The sequence below is a fragment of the Phyllopteryx taeniolatus genome, chromosome 2 (assembly GCF_024500385.1).
Source record: "Phyllopteryx taeniolatus isolate TA_2022b chromosome 2, UOR_Ptae_1.2, whole genome shotgun sequence".
NCBI lineage: Eukaryota > Metazoa > Chordata > Actinopteri > Syngnathiformes > Syngnathidae > Phyllopteryx > Phyllopteryx taeniolatus.
Window position 1 is genome coordinate 26,784,738 of NC_084503.1, and position 21,989 is coordinate 26,806,726.

The window sequence follows — 21,989 nt, forward strand, 5'->3', positions numbered from 1 at the left end:
GTTCAGATATTTCCTCCTGGTCCAATACTGAGAAACACAGTTTTTACTTCACTGTGCAATTTAATGATTTTTTTTTTTTTTGCAGATCTGAAAACAGGCAAGGGACTTAAATAATAGCAGGAGTGGTATTGAACCTTTTCGTGGGAGATCAAACGCAGCTTTCATTAGTTTAGTACAGCGCAGGGGCCTCATTGACGACTTGTCAGACAGTCTTGCCTTCAATACGCGGCGAGAGGCTCTAAAAATCATCCTTTTACTGAGCCCCCTCGGCTGTAAATTCCACCCTCAGCTCGATGGTACACCCCCCTTCACTGCCCCGGACCGCCATTATTTCTTGGCGTGGATTAACCCTACGCCAGTGATCAAAAGGAAGCCTCCTCGCGTATCTGTGCCCGGCCGCCCATTAGCCACTCATAATGACTTCCTCAACTTATTATGATGGAAAAATCCATTGTTTGTCCACAGGTAGCATATTTAGTGGACGTTCATGATCTTCAGGGGGATTAAAGTCATGCTACTGGGGGGTAGGTTTGCTGATCTTCAGTGGTAATGGAGGAGGTGGGGGTGGGAAAGGGGATTGCTTCACAATATCAGGAGTCTTAAACCTCTTTCGACCAAGCAGTACAGTTTACTTTAGTCCAGGACGTTTTTGCATTTGCAGTTCCATTTCAAACATTGTGAAGGGGACCAAACATGAGTGTAACCAGTCCAAGATGTATTTTGGATGTGTTGATCTCCAACCCTCCAACCATGACTTTCCGGATAAGTATTATACAAAATGTAATGGGTTATCACTTTTTGGTATTCTTCAGTTGTGGTTGCAACCACAGTATTATGGTACCTAAACTAAACTAAGATAGACACACTTCCAATCCAATTGCCATAGTTTTATGGGATCCTTCTGTTAGGGTGTCAACTGCAGTTCGTTGATTGGTCAGCAGGAGCCTTTGACAATGGGAATTCATCTTGGAAACTTGGATCACAACGGATTCCATTCCAAATCGGAGACAAGTGTAACTCGGTTTGTGAGGGTGTTTTGAGGAGGCCACGACTCAAATCCTGAAAATAAATTCCAAATATTTGCTGGAGAGATGTTAGTCTGCTTCCCAACTACCGTTCAGGGGGCCTGAGGACTGTAATATTCAAAACAAAGTGGCAATGTAGTTTCTTTATTGTAATTTTATTTTATTTTTTTACTCTGTATAAGGAAATCTAAGCAAGTGGGGGAAACGGACCAAGTTTACAATCCAATCAACTGTTTTGGAACAGAGAGCACAAACAACAAGTGTGAAAATAGCATTAGTTGAATAGCATTAGTTGACTAGTTCTCAAACAAAACACATTAGGTCAGGGTGTAACTACTTTTGGCCCTTACCACACATCCTCTCCGTAAACAAATATAGTGCAACTCAGCTTCTGGCTAGTGGATGTCGTGGCTAGTGTGAAACCTTTGGTAGTACGTGAAACTTGTTAGCTCGTTTGAAATGTCATTATTTGAATGTGAATATCAGTGCAGCAGGAAAAAGAAAAACAAACTTCCAGTGCCTTTTAAACAGCCTCTCCCAGGCTCTTCAGATAGAGCCAAAGTAATAACAAATGCCATTGGTGTTTGTATTGCATAATAATTCACACTGTTCACATGGTTATTGTTGCACTTGTCTGTATCATTTACTTCTTTACTTTCTTAAAAAGAGGTTTAGCAGTTATATATTTACTTTTATTATATTGTATACATTATTGTTTTTTATTTGAGAAAAGGTAATTTATTGGAGTTTCTACTGCTGGCAGTTTGCAGTTTTGTTTTAAATCCTGTTCACACAAAACAAAAAATATAAAAGCACTTCTGTATTTTGCATTTTGTTCCTTTAGTGGATCAAATGTGAACCGAACTGTCCTCTTAAACACAATGTACGTGCGAAACCGTGGCATACCGTAACACCCCTACTATTTAAAAGTCAGATCAGGGAAAATGGTTTCACACCATACTATAGAAAACCCCACACGATCCGCACAATATCACTTTGTCCTACCTTATAGCAGTGATTCACACATTGCATTCGTGTGCCGTGAGAGATCATCAAGTGTGCTATGAGAAACTATCCAATTTCACTTAATTGGTCTGAAAATTATTCTTTTTCAATAATGTATCTTGGTCGATCTATCCATTCCAGTGTTGTACAGTGACAGACTGAACAATTACTAAATGCCCACGAGATAGCAGGTTCACCTGTGTATCCACTTTTGGGAACGTTTTTGTTTGGTGGTATGCTGTGGGATTTTTCTAATGTAAAATATGTGCCTTGCCTCAATAAAGTTTGGGAAACACTGCCTTGGAATTTGCATAGAGAAACAAAATCTGAGCCAGGGATCATATTTACTTGCAGTCTTCCCCAGTTGACCCGAGCGTGACTATTAAATGCCCGCTGATTCACGTTGCATTAGCCCTTTGCCTTGGCGTTTGAAGTGTACTTACAGTAAATATGATACATACACCGGGGCTAAAAGCTTTACATAAAACTGTCTGGGTACAGCATATTAACCCATCTTTGTTTACAAGAGGCAGGTCGAAGAGAGCGAGAGGGAGACAGAGGAGGGATGAAAAAAGACAATTTGGCACAATGGTCATAAAATGCTGGATTTGTCTCCCCCCCCATCGCTCCGCTTCACTGGCACACAAAACTGCAGACATAACGCAGACGCGAGGCTAAATCACTGGGGACAGGAGCATTTAAGAAGGAGTGTCACATTTCTGTGTAATAAATAGCAGAGATTGATTTGACCTCCCAGCCTGAACCTGCAGTTTACTTATATACACACCCCAAAAAATGGCTCCCTCTCGGGGGGGAGGGGGGGGGGGGGCACCGCCTCAGAAAGGAAATGTGATCGGATTGGAGGGCCGCGGTGGTACCCTATAGCGTCAATATGACTAACCCAGCGACCTGAGTGAGATGTGAGCGCGGGGAGTCTACAGCTGAGCGAGAAGGTCAAAGGGGTTCTGTTACCACTTTCTTCTGGGAGCAGTCTTGTGCATTATTCACTGTACCAGGGGTGGGCATACTTTTGTGCTCAAGGGTCAAATTATATTTTTAAACTGCACAGATGGGCAGGTCATTTGTAGATGAGTTTAAAGAAAAGAAAAAAAAAGTTGTGTGGACAGGAAATGTTAAATAGTATATTTTAATGATAAAATATAATTCCATCCATCCATCCATCCATCCATTTTCCAAGCCGCTTCTCCTCACTAGGGTCGCGGGCATCCTAGAGCCTATCCCAGCTATAATCGGGCAGGAGACGGGGTACACCCTGAATTGGTCGCCAGCCAATTGCATGGCACATACAAACAAACAACCATTCGCACTCACATGCACACCTACGGGCAATTTAGAGTTGTCAATTAACCTACTATGCATGTTTTTGGGATGTGGGAGGAAACCGGAGTGCCCGGAGAAAACCCATACAGGCACGGGGACAACATGCAAACTTCATACAGGCAGGGCCGGGATTTGATCCCCGGTCCTCAGAACTGTGAGGCAGATGTGCTAACCAGTCGTCCACCGTGCCTTCTAAAATATAATTCTCAGTGTTAAATTTTATTATGTATCATTAATTTAAAAAACTATATTTGATAAAATAAAATACAAATTATTATTTACAATAAACCATTAAACAAATTATTTATTCATGTATTCATGACAATCAAATAAAAATGAAAACAATATTTTTGAAAAATAAAATCATTGCTATTTTACTATTTTTCAATTACTTGTATTATATATTGATTTAATTATGACTCAACCAATTTCAATACAATAAAAAAACATGTAAAACTGTTTTACTAATAATTTTTCACTGTATTATGTACAAAAAAAACCTGAATACATTATTTCATGACAAGAATAAATAATAATGAATACATGAATTTCGGCCAACCAATTTTAGGAAAAAACAGCTTAATTAATGCAACCAATGAAATAGTTCATTCATTTCATAATAAAACCTTAATTAATAATTAAATGAATAAAAATGTATGAACCTGACCAATCCAGGGATTAGCCCGTCTTTCACCCGAATTCAGCTGGGAAAGGCTCCAGCTGCCCTCTACCCTGAACAGGATAAGCAGCAAAATGGAAGGATGGATTTATTAACCAATGTGCGATTTTGGGCTTTCTCATCGTAGCAAGCCATGGCATGGCATGGCACAGGTGGTAGAGTGGTCGTGTCCCAAGCTGAAGGTTGTGACCTGTGACCAGGCTGCTATGTCCTTGAGCAAGACATTGAACCCCCAGTTGCTCCTGATGCTGCATCATCAGGTGACCAGTTACCAATTATTCTAATAAAATAAAATGTTAACTATATATATATATATATATATATATATATATAATAATTGATTTTTCCTCTTATTTCCAACAAATCAATTAACAAATTATTGGAATGATTCATGAAATGAAATGTACAAATAAAAATGAATAAAGTAATTTTGATTGACCAATTTTAGGTAAAAACGGCTAACTTCATGCAGCAGATAATACATGGCTCTTGATCATGTAAATACCAGGTGGGCCATATTAAAGAATGAAGCGGGCCATATGTGGCCCACAGACTATACTTTGCCTACCCCTCCACGACACCGTCCCCCAGCGCACCACACACTATTTAGGGAGGATGGTCTGGCGATATCTCTACCACCTCGGGAGATGTACCAGGAGGGAAAGAGGCCTCTTCCGCTTGTGAAGCGCATATATGCAAGCTTAAATAGGGGGGGGGGGGGGGGGGCAATGTCTCTGTAAGCATTTAGCGTAACAGAAGGGGAGGAAATTGTCAAAGACGCAGGTCAAATCTGCATGCGCGTCTGGCACACAGCTGCAGGTCCACTCAAAATCTGCATGCAGAGTACATTTTTTACGTACAGTCCATGATGGGGTGGGCAAACTTTTGTACTCCACGGCCCCATTTGATGTTTAAAATGGGCAGATGAGCCAGGTCATGCGTAGATGAGGTTTAAAAAAATTTGACTCTTTACATGAAATATGTAATGTGTAATATGTAGTTTATTTTAAGAATAAAATAATAATGTTAATTTTTTATTTGATTTTAATCAAATAAAGTAGTGTTTATAATTCATGCAATATTTATTAATTCAGTAATTATTTTATGAAATCAATATGTATTTATATTATTATTATTGTTTAATGACATTAATAAATAAAACATGAATACATTATTTTAATTCCCCAATTTTAGGGGGGAAAGGGCTAAATTACTGCAACAAATATGACAGGACTCTTGAGCATGTGAATGCTCAGTTGGCCACATTAAAGAAAGGAGCGGGCCATATGTAACTCGGGATCATAGTTTGCCCTCTCGTGGTCTAATATGATGCACTGTGTGTAATGTGGTCGTCCGACACGCTGATGTAGGTTTTTAGTGGGAATCTTAATTGATTTTCTTGCAAAAAAATATTATTGTTGTTGTTTTTGGATGTTACAAAACATGCTTGCTCACTATTGACCCTTGTTTGACCAGTCAGGTTTTCTTAGCAACTTGCCATTAATAGTTGTTGAAAAATCAATGTCAATTTAAAAAAGAACAATTGTTTCAAATAAATATAAATGAATCAGGGAAGCATAGTGTTTAGTATGTGTTGCTCACTGTCAATAAGTTCCAAAATTCAATTCTCGACTCAGGCCCTCCCTCGCTGGAGTCCTCGCCATGCTTGTGTAGGTTTTTTCTAAGTGGTCCAGCTTCCTTCCACATTCCATAACCATGCATTTTAGGTTCAGTGAGGACTCTTAAATTGTCAATAGGTGTGTGCGCGCGTGTGTGTACTCTCAATTTTCATTTAGTTGGAGTATTTTGAGCAACTCTGATATTTAATTTTACTGTATTACTTATGTTTCTCTGAATGATTGCTTCATTCTCATGAAAGCTGCACGACTCTATTACTATTTTTTTTATTTAAAAAAATTTCTCACCTTATGATTTTTAATATAAGTGTATTTTAAAATTGCATCTTTTTTGTCTTTAATTTTGTATACTGACTTCTTTGTCCTCAAATCAATATGACTCACTCATTGGCTTTTACAAATACTCTTTCATGATTTTGTTACCTTGGGTAAAGAAGAAATTCAGATTAAACCCCCTTACTCGATAGCCATAGTCACTGACTCATTTTTTTTGCGGATTTTGCACGTGACCAAGATTGAAGCCTGACTACAATTTTGGTACATCCTCAAGCCAACTTAATGTATATGTAAGCTGAAAAAAACAACACATCACAGGAGGCAAAGTGGTGCGTCGCAGCAAGAGCGGAAATCCACAGAAGCTGCTTTCCAAGCAGACGGCAACATGTGGCGGCCATAAAGCGCTGCGTCTTATTTCGGCTAATTATATCGGTGCGGCCACATGAATTGTACGTGACGCAATGTGTAGTGACAGTATCTTGAAAATATGTCAGCCGCAACAAGAAGCTTCGAGGAGACTAAACCAATTTGCACGACTCCGATTCCGATTATGGGCTTGGTGAGCAGTGTTAAACGTGCTCGAGTTGTGTTTCAAGTTTGAAATGGGCTTAAATTTGGGAAAAAGTGCTCCAAATCCTCACTTCCTTCAAAATAAACATCTCTGTATTACTCCTATTGCTATAGCTTTTGTGTTTATTAATATGGTATTATATATTAACATTAATATTATATATTCATTCATATTAGGTGTTTGTGTGTGTGAGGCACATTGGATGAATGTGTTAGTTTGTAGCGTGTTAGCATGACTTTATACATGTGTAGTAACAATCATTTTTATTAAATACAGTCATATGTAGTAGTCTTAGGGCCCCCACCAGCTTTGTATTTCCCATGGAATTAGGATTATTATACCTCCATGTTATAACAATATATTAGAAACAGAGCTAATAATAAAGTATGTATAATATACAGGTATATCATTATTATAAATATAATTTTAAAAACTTGATAAATGTAGAAAAGTATTGTAATGTACTATAACTACTATTTATTTGGTAAATTATGTATGTCTGCGAAGGATATTTCTGAACATTGTGATTATTTATCTTAACATCCATAAAAGTGGGTCGCAAACAGAAAGGTTGAGAGCCCGATATACAGTACAGTGCTCAACTACAGTACATTTAGTAGCCCACCGCCAGTGACCTCTCAGACACCATCCAGCATGATCAAGTGCTTTAATGTGGACTCTTTCAACTTCAGAGAGTGCTCGACATTTCACCATTTTGGAACGGGAATGAAACAGAATTTTTTTGACACTCAAATTTGAGCCAGCTTACTGGTCTTCAAACGTAATATTCAACCAATGTAACAAAAAGTAAATCACTTTAATTTGACATCTTAATCAAAAAAGAAATTTGATAGACTACAATGCATCCATCTGTCCATTTTCTTCCGCTTATCTGAGGTCGGGTCCCGGGGGCAGTAGCTTTAGCAGGGAAGCCCAGACTTCCCTCTCCCCAGCCACTTCATCCAACTCTTCCGGGGGGGACCCCGAGGCGGGAGACATAGTCTCTCCAGCGTCAACCTCCCGGTGACGGTGTCCCGGTGGGACATGCCCGGAAAACCTCACCAGGGAGGCGTCCAGGAGGCAATGATACTGACATATATACATTAAAAATATCATTTGGGTGAAAGCGCTTCTACCTACTAGTGTAGCTGTAAGAGCCACTGTTGTAAAATTACAACATCAGCTTTAAGTTCGAAAAAAAATTACAGCATTTTATTTTACTATGATTTAGTTTATTTATTTTGTTTTGCAAAAGACCACATTTCACATGGTCAATGGGTCAGATTGTTTAACCCTGCAATGCTTTTAGATGGTAAATGTGTTTTCGGTCCAGCCTTCAGGCCACGAACTCACACAACCTGCAAATGTTTCTTCACACTCATCTCTTTGTTTTATTGGACTGCATTTGTCACAATTCAAGTAAGTCAAATGCTTTAAATATTTTATTATTATTTTTAACTTATTTGCTTTTCCTATTTTTCCTTCTTTATTTGCTTTTTCATTCACTAAATGCTCATAAAAATCTGTTTACTCAAGGTGACGCATGCTGGAAAAAGTTTGAAAATGATAGGGAAAGGGTTTGAATTTCACTGCATTTCAAGATGCAGGGTGAGTCAAAGGTTGTGTTATGCTTCTGGACACTTGCTTTTGAAGTGCGGAAAAGGCCGGGAAGCCAGAGTCTAGCGACTGAACTGCTTCCTCTGCTTCTACGCGGAAAAAGCAAAGCAGGCGGTGATAAATGATGTCAGTGCAGTCGATGGGCAAAACACAACACAGCACAAAACACACAAAGCTCTTAATGCTGGGCCATATTGGTTGCTGACGGGCACAAATAACAGTAGTGCAGCACTTACAGCGACCAATCATAGCGTTTGCTTCCGGGCTTCTGCCGTAAATTCTTTGCTCTGATTAAACTGTAAATTCTGCATGCCTATCAGGCTCCCATTAATGGTGGCGGAGGTGCTTTTGAAAAGAAAATTGTTAATCAGGCGAGAGATATGGCGTGGAACATCCGTCATCGATTGTGAGTGTTTATGACAGTTTACACAGCCTTATAACTACAGGGAGCGGATGCCGATCTTTCCATTACCTGCCGCTGAATGCTAATTGTGCATTTTCCCCTCTAATGCATCGCCGCTGTTATCGTAGGCTTTTAGTGAAACCCCGGCAAATCAATAAATATAAATTATAAATGCAAAGATGTAGTACTTTGAACATAAAGAGTCTAATTAATTGCACTTGATTAATTTATATAGTTTAATTATCGCCGGTGGATGCAGATGGCGTCAAATATCTCGGACAATCTGCTTATTGGCATATCGGTCATAAAAATCTGCAGACGGCGGCACGCTGGGCTAGCGCACGTTTTCGCTCGGATATTTGCAGATTAAATTAATAAATTAAAAAAATGTAAAAAATGATCCGTAAATTATTTAAAAGGGTACGAATTGCCAAACTGTTGCAGGACTGTCGTGAGCTTTCATCTGTTGGCGTTATGGTGATTAGTGGGTTCATTTTATCAGGAGCTGAGCAAAAACTAAAGTTTTAAGTTAATGGTAGATACGTGCTTTCCCCCGCCACCCCCCCCCCCCCCCCCCCCCGCCTCTCTAAAAGCAGCATAAAAGGGTAATTTCGGTGTATGAGTGTGTGTGTGGCTGCTAATACTTTAATGTTTACGATTTAATACGTCATGTACATGACCATTGTATTTTTTTTCTCTCTCTAATGGAAATAACGGTGTTTTAGTGCAGTTAGCCTTTTGTCAGTTAACAAGCAGAAAACTTTAGGCTAAGGGTTCTAAAACTTTTCCGTACTGTGACCACTTAATGGGGGAGAATTCTTTCAGAGGACCTTCTCATAATTTTTACACAAATTAAACATAACTACCACATGTAAGTTGCCTGTTTTGACATAAAAAGTCTTTGTTACAGTAACAAATTCATATTTTTTAGAGAAATAAAGTTGGAATGTTATTGAATAATTCTGGGAATTTTTAAAGTTGGAAACGTTCCATGGCAAATAATGGAAATAAACAGGAATAAATTAGGAATTTAAAAAAGTGAAGGTTGGCTCTTCGTAGGGAGCTTAAATATACAGTAGTTTGGAAAATATACATTTTTTGACTAAAACAACCAAATTTCATGCAAGTACATTAGTACCTTGATTTATGAGTGCTCCAACTTACCAGTTAGCTTGTTTTTTGAGTTACAAGATGGAGCAATTAAGGAACTGTAATGCCCTCACATGTGGGCAAGGATCTATTTTGCATGGATGTTTGCTAATGACTTTTTAAAAATATATTCATACTTTCTTACTTACTACCTTCTCATTAAATTACCCTCAATTCCCAGTTAATACATTCTCAAATTTTGAATTTTTCCAAAATTGCTTGTGTATCCCCTCACTTATACTCTCGTCCTGTAGACTTTTATAATTTACATAATTAATGCCACCATACTTCAGTTGTACAGCCGGGTTCACGACCCTTGTCCTGCATGCTTCTTTTCCTCTCCTTGTCCTGGTCTATCTTGTCCTGTCCTTTCCTCACAGGGTGTAGCACTACAGCCCCATGCAACACTCATATTTAATGTTTCATTGTTGTAGACAATGTAACGATTTACTTCTCTCATCCTGTTTACAATTAGTGCTGTGTCTTTTGTCTTTTTTTCTCTCTCCCTTCGAGAAACTTTGTTCTGTTCGACTGATCAAGTCTGATTTTCAATAAACCTCAATTATAATACCACAGCGGAAGCTTAAAAACTCCACTGTGACACAGTAAAACTGTTCCGGCATAAAAGGGATACAGATTTTCCATTCTGCTTGACCTAACAGTCGAACAGGACAAAAAAAATAAAATAAAAATACAACCCTAATTTCAATGAAGTTGGGACATTGGATTAAACAAATAAAAACAAGAGTACCATGATTTTCAAATCATGTTCAACCTATATTTAACTGAATACACTACAAAGACAAGATATGTAATGTTCAAACTGATAAACTTGATTGTTTTTAGCAAATAATCATTAACTTAGAATTTTATGGCTGCAACATGTTCCAAAAAAGCTAGGATAGGGTCATGTTTACCACGGTGTTACATCACCTTTTCTTTTAACAACATTCAATAAACGTTTCGGAACTGAGGACACTAATTGTTGAAGCTTTGTAGGTGGAATTATTTCCCATTCTTGCTTAATGTACAGCTTCAGCTGTTCAACAGTCCGGGGTCTCCGTTGTCGTATTTTACGCTTCATAATGCGCCACGCATTTTCAATGGGAGACAGGTCTGGACAGCAGGCAGGCCAGTCTAGTACCCGCACTCTTTCACTACGAAGCCATGTTCTTGTAACACGTGTAGAATGTGATTTGGCATTGTCTTGCTGAAATAAGCAGGGGCTTCCATCAAAAACACGTTGCTTGGATGGCAGCATATGTTTCTCCAAAACCTGTATGTACCTTTCAGCATTAATGGTGCCTTCACAGATGTGTAAATTACCCATGCCATTGGCACTAACACAGCCCCATACCATCACAGATGCTGGCTATTGAACTTTGCATCCATAACAGTCCGGATGGGTATTTTTCTCTTTGGCCCGGAGGACACAACGTCCATAATTTCCTAAAACTATTTGAAATGTGGACTCGTCGGATCACAGAACACTTTTCCACTTTGCATCAGTCCATCTTAGATGAGCTCGGGCCCAGAGAAGCCGGCGGCGTTTCTGGGTGTTGTTGATAAATGGCTTTTGCTTTGCATAGTAGTTTCAAGTTGCACTTACGGATGACGCGCCGAACTGTATTTATTGACATTGGTTTTCTGAAGTGTTCCTGAGCCCATGTGTTGATATCCTTTACACATTGATGTCGGTTTTTGATGCAGTGCCGCCTGAGGGATCGAAGGTCACGGGCATTCAATGTTGGTTTTCGGCCTTGCCGCTTACATGCGGTGATTTCTCCAAATTCTCTGAAACTTTTGAAGGTATTATGGACCTTAGATGATGAAATCCCTAAATTCCTTGCAATTGTATGTTAAGGAACATTGTCCTTAAACTGTTCGACTATTTTCTCACGCACTTGTTCACAAAGAGGTGAACCTCGCCCCATCTTTGCTTGTGAATGACTGAGCAATTCAGGGAAGCTCCTTTTATACCCAATCATGGCACCCACTTGTTCCCAATTAGCCTGTTCACCTGTGGGATGTTCCAAACAGGTGTTTGATGAGCATTCCTCAACTTTCTCAGTCTTTTTTGCCACCTGTCCCAGCTTTTTTGGAGCATGTTGCAGCCATAAAATTCTAAGTTAATGATTATTTGTAAAAACAATAAAGTTGATTAAATATATTGTCTTTGTATTCAATTAAATATAGGTTGAACATGATTTGCAAATCATTATATTCTGTTTTTGGCGGCATGGTGGGCGACTGGTTAGAGCGTCTGCCTCACAGTTCTGAGGACTGGGGTTTAATTCCCGGCCCCGCCTGTGTGAAGTTTGCATGTTCTACCCGTGGGTTTTCTCCGGGCACTCCGGTTTCCCCCCACATCCCAAAAACATGCATGGTAGGTTGATTGACAACTCTAAATTGTGTGTGAATGGTTGTTTGTTTGTATGTGCCTTGCGATTGGCTGGCAACCAGTTTAGGGTGTACCCCGCCTCCTGCCCGATGATAGCTGGGATAGGCTCCAGCACGCCCGCGAACCTAGTGAGGAGAAGCGGCTCAGAAAATGGATGGATATATTCTGTTTTTATTTATGTTTAACACAACGACCCAACTTCATTGGAATTGGGGTTGTATTTTGTATCGTTATTTTTTTTACATTGCCATAATATTATGATATTAAAGTAATAGTTTAACAAGGGAAGGACACTAAGAAAATAATTAAAAAATATACATCTTTATTCTAACAACGTTTTATTCTGGAAAATGTGCCTTTATATGCTGCTCTAAGTGCTAGAGGACTGCATCTTTTTGCACAATTATCCAAAAAACATAATAATAATGTACCGGCATTACCAGATAACTAGCAACCCTTTACTGCTCAGTGACTGTTTTTGTCAATGTCTTTATGTGTCTGTTGTCATAGTAGAGCGGCTCCAACTACCGGAGACAAATTCCTTGTGTGTTTTTTGGACATACTTGGCAAATAAAGATGATTCTGATTCTGATTATTTTTTCTTCAGAACAAAAATGGACTTCAATCTTGTAATACTACACCTTTGGTTGAAAAAAAACCTGCCTCACCTTAACCTCATTTTACCTTGATTTTACTTTCATATCAGAAGGATGAATCATTAATTTTTTTGTTTTAGTGATTTATTAAATGTATTACTAAATAAACATAGTAAATGATACAATTTAATAATGTATTGCAAATTATTTTGTGGACCCAAACTACGGCTTGCAGACCCCCAGAGGTTCAAGGTCTCCAGTTGGAGAACTACTGCTTTAGGCCGTTTAACGAGGAAGGGAAAGATAATTGTAAAAAGTACTTGTAGTATAATGTCTGTGTCTTCCAAATAACTTCTCCGTGTCTCGGGGGTGTACATCTTGACACTGTTAATGAGGGTGTTTAAATAGAACAACAGGGGACTTGGCCGTATCATTACCAGACGGACGTTACAGAGGTACAGTAAATACAGCACGATACAAGGCGATGACGTTGGTTATATTTCTACAACTTGGCTATTTTAGTCCATGCTAATAGAATGAACTAATCGAGTCAAGCAGAAGTACAGAATGAACACAATTTTATAGCTGATCAGCTAGCCTCGACGAAATACTGTAAGCCAATACCTGGCAGCGATTGGCACTTTAGAGCACGTAAATGCCACAAGGCCTGTAAACCACTGTTCGTTTTTGGCCCCAACTTCAAATGCCAATAGTGCACTCAGTTTATCCTGATAGGACATTTAGGTGGTCAGAGCAGAAACCAAAGATGCAAGCAGCAATGAAAAGGCCCTCACGGTCCCTGTTCATGGTGATATCGAGTTTGTCAATGTACGAGCTTTGGAATTCTGCCTCAATGGCTGCTTCAAAGCCGTAGTGTGGACTTCCCATTTCATTTTGGGCATGGGTCTTTCAGACTTTTTCATGCGACCTGGTACGATAGACATTTCCACACAAGTTAATGACAATCGCTCAAACTTGTGTCAGAAACTAGTGAAGTTGGTGTGGTGTGGTGTGGTGAAACTGGTGTTTAGGGGCCACATTTTTTGTTTACTTTCCAGGTGCTTAGAACCCCTTCTTTCATGTTGAATCCTCAAAATGCTAACATTTGTATGCCATGCTCCATACACATTGGATGGCTAGGCACATTTTTTTCCCAATTTAGTGTCGCCCAATTTTCTGAGATACCTGCTTCTAATCGGGACTTATTTGGGCGAATTCCCTAGTAGGAGTCTGTCAAAGTATTCATCCCAAAAAATGGCTGCTTCAAACCAAAACGGACAACCTTTTGTCCAACTTTTGGCAGTGGTCCTTAAGACATTTTTGTCCACCCAGTTTCATGTCAATTGTGGAAACTGGTGATGGGGATTTTTTTTTTTTCCTAATTTTGCGAGGGGCACTGTGAGAGTAAGATTTGGGTGGGGTGGGTGGAAAGGGGGGGTGGGAGAGGGTTCATGCTCAGGACCCCGAAAACATAAATTTTAAAGACAAAGTCACGGTTTACCATTTAGTTTTCCTTTACTGGTTTTCTGGACCCATTGTCAAAGAAGTCTTTCTTTGTGTTTTATGGGCTTTTGCTAATTTAATTGTACAGCTATTTAAATAAATCCAATGCAAGTGCAGCAAATCATCAACAAACGCCCACACAACAACAGCGAGGGAATTCACAGACGCAGACACAGTTCCTCAAAGTGCATCTCAACTTTATCTCTGCTGTCGGCAGAGGCGAGCACTTTTAATCATGCCGATATGATTGAGTCACTTTTAAACAATAATGATCGCGGCGGGGGCGTCGTTTGGGAGGAGGTGATCAATCAGAGGCTCATTGAGCTTTAATTCATGTAGATGCACACCTAATACTCATTACAAAGATGCAATTTCCAGCCAGTCAACATAGATTAATGGGCCCGAACGTCTCCGCACCGGTCGCTTCGCCCAGTGCCGCGTATCGCGCAGGATAGATGGCAGACGTGACTGGTTATAACGCCGCTTGTTTATTTCACGTTTATGACAAACAACCATCAAAATGGCACCAGCCCAATGCTGTTGTGTTAAAAAGTTATAATAGATCAGGAGGCGAATGTCTCAGATTGCTTGGCCAAGCAAGATTGATGCAAAGTATGCGTGAATTTTCAAAGTAGTTCCGGTTGAAATACAGTCAGTCCCTTGATAATGAAACCTAATAATGTTGTTTCGAAAGTAAACATTTTGTTAAAAAAAACCACTATTTTTGAAAAGGGTGCATGAATTTTTTTTAAGAGAGCCCTTTGTCCCTTGCGAGCAAAATCTATTAATATGAAGTAAATTATAGACACTATATCTTTGATATCGTGTGAATTCAAGCGAGTGCACTGATTTTGCTGAAACACCATTCCCTTGTTAAATAAACCAAATAGTATAGAAAATAAACTAACGAAATGTAGTCACTATTTCTTTAATAATCTCAATGTGTGAATTCTCAATTTGCTGTCATTTTGCTGAGACATCAGTCGCTTCGTAGCTAGTGAAACCTAATTAGAAGTAGCATAAAAAACACACAACTACTAAAACAAATAATAACAAAATATTTTTGCAAAGTGGATGCATTTTCATGTTAGTCATTTTACTTAAACACCAGCCACTTGCTTGTCCCTTGATTGTGGACAAATATTTCGAACAGCAGACCTGACAATGAATCTTTTTGGCAGCTTTATTTATTTTATTTTTATTTTTTATTTTATTTTTTTTAAATACAATTTTATATGCAATTTATCTCCACAACAATTTTCATGCTAAACCACTTTTGTCCCTTTCCAGAGTTATGAAATTTCCCACTTCCAAAGCTTTTATGAATCCAGTGTTACTACAACAACTACAGCTATGATATCAAACAAGTGCTATAGGGAACTGAACAAATGGGATCGCAGTATCCGCGTTCTTTGTAAAGAATGCTTATGTTCTGTTAAGTATAATGTCATAACACTAAGATGAATATAAATAGGAATCAGGATCACACCATCATTTAATTATGTTATCTATGTCACACTTTCTTTGGTATAATCAGATTAAAAGATATAATAAAATATTTGTTATTCAAAGGCATCTTTCTGTGCACGCAAGGACACCATACAAAACATAAACACCACAACAATGACAAAATTAGAAAAAGGGAAAAAACATACAGCTAAAAAAAAAAAAAAAAAAAACTGAATTCGTAAGAGAAGTTACCACATAGCAATGTCCCAATTACAGTAATCTGTATCGTCTTCTATTTATTGTAAGTATGTTCATTTGTGCCAATAGACAATCTGTGGAAATGTCAAATTATTTCAAAAACAAGGATTAATATTGAGTGATTTAAAAAATGAGCAAATAGGACCAACAACAACTACATTACATGTCCCCCCAACCCCAGTTATAAGGCCGGCGAGCCCGCTCGGCTCCACCTGGGCATCACGGCCATCCATTCCGCATTAACTGGGCTTGGTGTGGCCGGAATCCCCTCCTCACGGCAGCCGCGAAGACAAGCGCGTTTAGCATGACAATTATGATAATTGCTGAGGGTGGGATGTGGTGGTTTGAGGGGGATAGGCAAATCTGATTAAGGGCCCTTCTGCATGATCAAATATTAATCTGATGCGTATTCATTCTGACCCGGCTGGGAACATAAGAAGCTCTTATGGACTTATGCATTAACAGATTTGCACGGGCTGAACTCATAGCAACTAATAACAGTGGACATGTCACTGTCTCAGCCCTGGAGAGAGCATGCTGCCGTTGCTCCTGGGCAGTTACCATCAAGCTCAATCAAGAAATGAAAATAGCTAATAGAATAGAGCTTCTTTCAGTGATTTACTGCTTTAAAATACAGTGAAACCCCATTTTTCACAGGCGATACTTTCAAGACCCAAATCCAAATTATTATACAAATGATATTTTTCTCTCATTTTCCCAAATAGTTGATACATATATATTCAAGTCATCCACTGTCAGAATATAATTCAAATGTTTTTGAACTAACCTCTTAATGATAACAGTATTTTTTCTGAAAAATAAAAAACACCAAGGGACTGTTCTAAATTATTCCGCACAACAGAGTTTCAAGACATTCGACAGGTTTTAAAGAAGTGAAGTTATTTGATTGAATTTGCAGCATTAGGAGGTCATATTTACAAAAATCAAAAGCTATTTCAATCAAAAACATCATAAACAATCCAAGTTAACTGTTGACATAGGAGCCCTTATTTGATAGCAGCTTCACAATTCTTACATCCATGAGACTGAAGAAAAACCAGCTCAAAGCATGATAGTGCTGCCACCATGCTTTACTGTAGGTACTTTCTTTCCTATTCTTTCAGGTGATGAGCAGTGTTGTGTTTAGGCCAAACATATCTTTTGGAATTATGGCCAAAAATGTCAACCCTGGATTCAGCGGACCCTAACACATTTGCCCACAAGTGTTTGGAAGATTTTGTTATGGTCCGACTTTGGCAACTTTCTCAAAAAAAAATTTAAAATAAAATAAAATGTTGTCCAATTTTATATAGTCTTTGATATACCAATGTTCAAATAAATAAATACTTTTCTCGTAACATACTTTTACTCGTAATGTTAAAATGTTATTCTTGCAATGACACACATTTTTAAACTTTCAACTTTTAAAAATGGATCCTTGTAACACTACCAAGTTTACTCAAAATATTACAATTATTCTTAAATTCTTTGTTACTTTGCATACTTTATTACCTCAACAATTTGCACCATTTACACGACCTTTTGGCTTTAGATCCAATTTTTCTGTCTATGCATCCTATTTGTTTGTTATGTGAAATAAAAATGTAAAAGAGGTATTGAGTAAACAATAGAACAGAAGATGAAGGAAAGAAATGTAAAATAGATAAGTGAGTTACGTTCTCCGTAATTGGCTCAGTAGCTACGTAATTGGCTCAGTAGCGTCCGCTGGCTTTGAAGTCTTACGATGCAGACAGCGACAGACGTTTAAAGACGATTAGAATGATATTAATGCAACACAAATAACAACAGAAAAACATCTTGTAAGAATCATTGGATTATGAATGTGGATTACATCTCTCTCCACCCACGTTGCCGGGAGACTGCAGGGATGGATGAGGAGGGAGGAGGGTTTAAATCCAGATGACCTAATCTTCTTTACAAAGCATATTTAACTCACTATGATTTATAAACACGATCAGGCTTATTGCAAGGTCAAATCTTAATTCAAAACATATTGTTTGCTTGGTTAGGCATTTACGTGCAACATATGTCCCCTCCTTCCACCCTGTTGCTCCTGAAAGGAAGATGTGAAATTGATTGATTGAATTTGATGTGAAATAAAAAATAAGTCAAGAGTTATATTTACTGTACGTACAGTTAGTTGAAGTAAAAAGTAAAATTACAATGTTTGCCCCTCACAATACTCCAATTAGTCCTGTTACGACACTGGATTTTTATGGAACTATACGACAAACGTGAAAGCATAATGGCATTAGACATCTGCGATTTACACAGTTTGAAAGCATGCGCGCCTCAATTTATTCCATTTATTTCTACCCCTTGGTTCTCAAAATGTATTCTGTATTGTTTGTTTCACACAGTAATCCAGTGACAGCGCGTGCATTTAATTTAGCGCATTGCCCAGCGAAACATGCGTCTAAGGTTGTTAGTGAGAATGAACCTTCTCGACTAATATGAGATTAACCCAGAAGCTTTTCGCTGGAATAAAACAACACACACACTCACGCACACACACACTCTCTCTCTCTCTCTCTCTCTCTCTCTCTCTAGGCTTGCTCGATGAAAAAAAAAAAAAAAACAGAAATCTCACATGGTCAAATACACAAACTGTGAAATTATACTCTGGTAATTATGTTTTACCAGAGTATAAACTAATTATGTTTTAAACTACAACGTGAACTAATTCTAAATTGTATCCACAGTCAAAAGTGTCAAAGTATTTTGAATCTGTAACAACGTTTGCAGTTTTTATATATTAAAAACTTTTGAAATCTAACCCATGACCATAACCATTTTTTGTTATGAGTGGTTATTTTATGGATGTTAAGTATGTGGATGAAGACTATGGACAACAAATAAATAAATAAATAAATAAATAAATAACTTTTAGATTGGGAGAGGGCGCAACCTATGACCCATGAGACCGTTTAATCAGCCATGCAATTCTAGAAACAAATAAAATGCAAAAAAGAACCATGTGCATAATTAAATAACAAAAATAAGTTTATAAAAAGGCTATATGAAAACATTTTACACAAAAAATGTTCATGTTGATGATAGCTATTAATATATATTTTTGAATCATATTTTTATTTTTCAAACTAAGCATTGCCTTGGACTTTTTGACCAAAATTAAATAATATTACAGTAAAAGATCAAATATAAGCTCAAGCAGGACTGTTCAGTTATTTCTGGGGAAAAAAATATCTTGAATTTGCAGAAAAATGAATTTTAAAAATGTCTTAATATTTGGGGAATTTGGTTATCCAGAAAACAGCAAAAGTATTTTTTTCTCTCATAAAATAAAGAAAAGAAAGGTTAAGAATATTGAAATCAGTAAGTTGGAGCTACCTTACATGCATTTGGTTTGCTAGTGAGAATATAGATTTATAATGGGGAAAAGAAAGTTTGTCCAAAAATATAAATTGCAGGAAAATAATCTCTTGCATATCATCTATGTCCAATCTATCTCTATTTTTAAGCAGAAAAGAAAAACAAGAATTTACTTTTCTTTGCTTTTCTGAAAGATAAAGGCAGTGGATTGAATCTAAATTGTCCTCAGTTGACGCTTATAAATATACGATGTAATAAACAATATGTGAAGGAATATATTAAATGGACTGCGCACTTCCAGACTTGTGTTTCATTCTTGCTAACACACTGTTCCACACACACACATACGTCCCTGAACACGCAACACAATTGGATTACAGCACCTACACAGCCCTAATTCAGACTTCTTTCCCAAAGATTTAATAATACCCGAGTGGAATTTGATATATGACTCAATGGAAATGGAAGCCACATGACATGTTGCTTGTGATTGCCCTGTTGAAAGGCTCATGAACTCCTTGTCGTGCATATTAATGCCCGTGTAACCTTTGGAGCTTTATTTCTTTATTTTTATTTATTTGTTTGTTTTAAAAATAAATTTGAAAAAAAAAAATTATTCTTCATGTTCTGGATTTAAAAAAAAATAAAAAATTCATAATGTATTTTGTTTAGTTTTTCCCTGATTTATTTATTTTTGTTTATCTGCATTATACAGATCCGTTACCACATGAAGGCGTGTCATGAAGAAGAAAAAAATACCAAGTCATGACTTTACTTGGAAAACAATTGGAATTTACAATCATATCATAATATTTTTTTTAAAAGTCTCTAATTACGAGAATAACGAAGCAATAGTTGTATTACTCTTTTATTGTCACATATCTAAAATAGTTTCAACCTATTTATAAACCCTCTATATTAGTATTGTAAAGTGGTACTTTTAAGTTTTAAGTTATGTTAGGGAAATATTTTCATAAAAATAAAGACTTTTAAAGCAATTTAGGTGAAAGTAAAACTATTTCTGGAAAGAAGTCAAATGTATTTTTTTTATTATATTAATATGCAGGAACAAAGTTATAATTTTGCTAATTTAAAAAAGTAATTTTACAACCAAGTCATGAAAGGATTAGAATAAAGTTGCAATTTTAAGAACAAAATTAAGTTCACAATGAAGTAATACAAAACGTTTTTTATTTAAATGTCAGAATAATCTGAGAAAAAAATAATTTAATGTAAAAAGATTGAATATTAAGAGAAACAAATATTTAAAACAAAAACAAAATATTTAAAAATAATACTGCAAGAACAGTCATAATTTTGCTAATTAATCAATATCACAATAAAGTCATAAATGTATTAGAATAAAGTTGCAATAGCATTAAAAATAAAATAAATGTATTCATTTTTGATATGTTATATATGATTAGAATAAATTCTTTTAAAAGAATAAAGTTATAAGGGAAAAATAGCCATTTCATGAGAATAAAGTTGTATTCGAAGTAAAACATTCCAATTAAATGTCACATTAGTTTCCCAAAATAAAGTCATAATTTTACAAGGCAAATTTGAATATTAAAAAAAAAAAATTGCATCTTGTACAAAATATATAAATGTGACACTGACTTTTCACCAAAAAGTTTGACTTTATTGTCATAGCAATGTATTTTTCAACATTTACTCAGATTTGTTTTTGTTTTTAAGACCACATATTCTTTCACATACCATTGTACAGGGCTCCCACTGATTCCGAATGATGTTGTGTTGTATTATACCAAACATAATAAGCTGTAATATTAATCATAATCAGACCTAAGAACCTTTTCACAGTGACAGTATTGTCATGCGTGGAATTTGTGTCACTGTTCAAAATGGAGGTAAGTTTCCACCATTGGCAGTGTATTTCTTCCATTTGGTCCATGTACAGGTGCACACAGGCCGCCGTGGGGTATCAGGTATCACCCCCACCACACACATACACTCATTCACATATATAGACCATCCCCATTGTCATGGTGAACAAGGGGTGTGCCTCGCTGCACTTTCTCATTCCATTTCCTTTGGTGGAGGGCCGACTACCTACCACCCACTGTAAACGTCATCATCCCTTTAACATTCCTCCTCTTCCTCGACGACTTACCCCATCTCAAACTCACCCCACTTTTATGCCTCTAATGGTGAGTAAACAAAATGGGAATGTTACCCCAACAAGTCACAGGTGTCCCCCCAAATGAACTGGAATATCAGCACAATACTATGAGCTCGTCACACTTGCGTTCCTTGTCTTTAAGCCCAAGTACTTACATCTGTAACTGCCTCCCACCATTCCAAAAATCCCAGATCCAGAGTAGCATCCTCTCAGTGACTGAAACCTTCAAGCCAGAGAGAGAGAGAGAGAGAGAGAGAGAGAGAGAGAGAGAGAGAGAGAGAGAGAGCGGGGGGGGGTTCAGCAAGCAGCAGGGAAGGTATCACCCAACACTATCCCTTTTTCCCCCCACAAAGGAAAACCAGGAAATCTCCACTTATTTCAACAAATATTTGCTTCAACGCAGGAACTAAGCCCCAGTGTGCCCCCACCCCCCTTTCCGGAATTACAGAAGCGTTTGCAGCTCTGTGAAGAGATTGCAGCACCATCTGCTGTCTAGAGAAGACAGTCAAGGAAGGATTTCCAAGAATACAGTCAATTTGCGGAGGGAAATGGACTGAGCCTTGCTACGAAAAACACACA

General features: G+C 37.6%; 1 long non-coding RNA gene across 1 annotated transcript in view; it reads right to left on the bottom strand.

Moving 5' to 3' along the window:
- Nucleotides 1-21,633, bottom strand: part of LOC133474163 (uncharacterized) — a 171,012-nt gene extending 149,379 nt beyond the window's left edge. Inside the window, exon 1 of the long non-coding RNA XR_009787377.1 lies at nt 21,566-21,633. This is a non-coding gene — a long non-coding RNA (uncharacterized LOC133474163). The remainder of the gene's footprint in view (nt 1-21,565) is intronic.
- Between the last annotated feature and the right edge of the window lie 356 nt (nt 21,634-21,989).